Here is a 2,812-nt window from a genome sequence, read left to right on the forward strand (position 1 = left end):
CAAAACCTCATGGTTAGGCCAGGCGTTCATCCTTCCACCATCTTTGATCTGTGGCTGGAACCTGGCAATGAAGTCTCTGAGTCTTCAGTGTTGACGACACCACGAGGACAGGTTGCTTCTATGAAGACTAGTGGCCAAGGGGTGGGGGGTGGGGGTGGTTGCTGGAAAGTGGACTGTGGTCCCCGACCTCTGATAGGACACAGGTAAGCCAGCCTGGCTCTTCTTTTGGAGAAACAAGGTTGATGGATGGCTGAGCTACAAAAGTTTCCAAGGAGAAATATTGCACAATAAATGGAGCATGATTTTTCTTTCCACTGTTTTTCCAAGGGGGGTAAGTTATTGCATGTTATTTACCTCCAAGGGGGCTCTCATTGTCTGTTCCCCTCTTGGACACCTTCACCAATTTCTGCTGCCCCTCGTGGGGAGAAGCTAATTGCTCACATCAGTTTCCCTCCATTGTTTCCACAAACAGCTGGGCTTGAGCTGGATTCAGGATAAGCAGCAAATAGACACTTGCTAGTTGATTGACATGGTGATTTTCAGCATAAAGGGATCCTTTTCTCCTTCCAAACTTCCATGCGACCTTCCCAGTTCTCCTCATCGCTCAGCACTGCCAGGAGAAAACCCAGCAGGAGGCCATTTGGGAGCACTTCAGATCACAGAGTTGGACTTGATCAATAGCTGCACGGCACTGAAGGACATCACCTTCAGGCCGCTCTCAGAGGGTGGAAATATATCCCGTGCTCCCCTAAGTACTTCAGAGCCATAGTTGAACAACTTGTCGGTTTTCCTCCCTAAACTAGTTCCCTCCGCCACTCAGGGGAGGCTTTTATGACAACATCATCAGTGTTTGTGGAGAGGCCCAAAGCAAGGGGTAGTTTAGCACGTCACACTGTACCCCACAAGTGGTCCTTGGAGAGCCATAAAACGAGCACTTCCACGGAGGAATGGCCGAGCCGCAGACCCCATTACATGTGTGAGCTCTGAGGTGCACTGGCTTGTCCCACTCCTCCAGGGTGGCTGTGAAATCAGTGACTGTTTGAAAAGCTCCTGCTGTTAAGGAAGCTCTGCAGGCCACGGCACAGACATTTGTCACAGGAATTCTGAGTGATGTGCACCTCTGATCGGGGTCTAAAATGATTACTGAGATTGTCTTCGGAAATAAGCACTCACAATCAACAAAATAAATTCATTTATCACAAAAGTCAGATTTCAGGACCTGATTTTTTTAAAAGAGGAAGTATTTGCAATAAGAGAAAAACGTTGATCTGTTTTCTCAAGATATTGAAGAATAAAGTTAAGCAAGGTTACTCTCATTTGAAAATGGTATTATAAACACAACGTGGCCTTGCTGTTGATTTCCCTCGCACATTTCACAATGCGTATTGCTCTGTGTGCACCTAAGAGACACTGGCGTACACTGCCATTAATATTATTGTGACACGTTTTAGATGTGACCACTATGTTGAAAACAGTGTGTATATAGACTCAAAACCCAACTTCACCCTTCCCTCCTCCAGCCCATCCAGACTTTCTCTGTGGGGTTCGTTCTCTCCCCCACTTTAAGGAAATCTAAGCCAAGTGATCTGGGGCTCATTCTTGGGTTGTTAAAGTCAGCTGGTAACTTCTAGGCATGAAATAGGTCTCAGGTCTCAGTCCAGGGAAAAATCAAAATGTCCAACTTCCGTTAAGTTTAGGCTTTTCACCTCCCTCCCCTTGGGCCCGCTTTGGGCAGGTCTTGGAGGGGGAAGGAGGCTGGGTTCAGTCCGTCTTTACTTTCCCTCCTCCCCGCTCAGAAGGCTGTCTCTGGCACCCTCAGGATGGAGGAAAGGAAGAGAAGGGTCTTGGGTGCTCTTAAGATGGCCGAGAAGACAAGGATCTGGGGTGCTCTCTGGCCAGTTCTGGGGTGCCCCATTAAGGTACGTCATCTGGAGCTCACTGTATCCCAGGGGCCTCCCTCGTTCTCGGCTGCTGCACTGCTTCTTCCAACTCCCACCCTCTCGGGGTCTCCCACTGGGGTCCCCCCACAGCCGATGCAGGGGGAGGGGTCCGGCATCCCACGAAGGCTGCTCTCACCCCTCAGCTCCATTCCGAGCTCCCCTGGCAGCTGGGGGGCCCCTCCCCGCTCTGCTGTGTGGGCCGCAGCTGGGGGAGGCACGGGAAACCACACAGCTAGTGCCGGCTGCCCAGTTCCCGGCAGTGCCCGCTCCGTGTCACACAGGCCGGGGGCTGGCACTGACTGAGGGGGCCTCGGTGGAAGGCGAGACTGATCTCATGACAGTCTGGCCCACTCTGCGTGCACGTTATGGCAGGGCAGGGAGCTGATTATCATGAAAACCCACATTGACTTAATTATTGGCTTTTATTTCAATAGAAGGAGAAACTTGTAGTTGTCGATTACCAGGTGTTTAGCCATTAGGTCACCACCTTGCCCCCTCCAGGGAGTGGGGAGAGAGCAGGTGGCACCAGGCCAACACGTGTGAGCAGAGGGGCTTTGATGTGGACGTCAGGGAACCAAGCGTTGGTTGAGGGGGGCATCCCCATGAATGACAAAAGACACTGAGGGAGATGGTCGCAGGATGCCAAAAGAAAACACACGGAATATCTCATTCGCTGAGTCATACTGGCCTTTTTTTCAAACATCACTTCAGTTTCTACTTCATTGTGCTCTGGTGCCGTAAGGCAAATGGCTGGCTCCTAGATCATTGCACATCTCTCACTCCAGACCATGTGACACGCTGGTCCCATTTTGTAGATGAGGACATTGAAATGGGGAGGGGATATGTTTGTCTGGAGGGCAGCTGGGACAGAG

This window comes from Choloepus didactylus, chromosome 15, assembly GCF_015220235.1.
Source record: "Choloepus didactylus isolate mChoDid1 chromosome 15, mChoDid1.pri, whole genome shotgun sequence".
Lineage (NCBI taxonomy): Eukaryota > Metazoa > Chordata > Mammalia > Pilosa > Megalonychidae > Choloepus > Choloepus didactylus.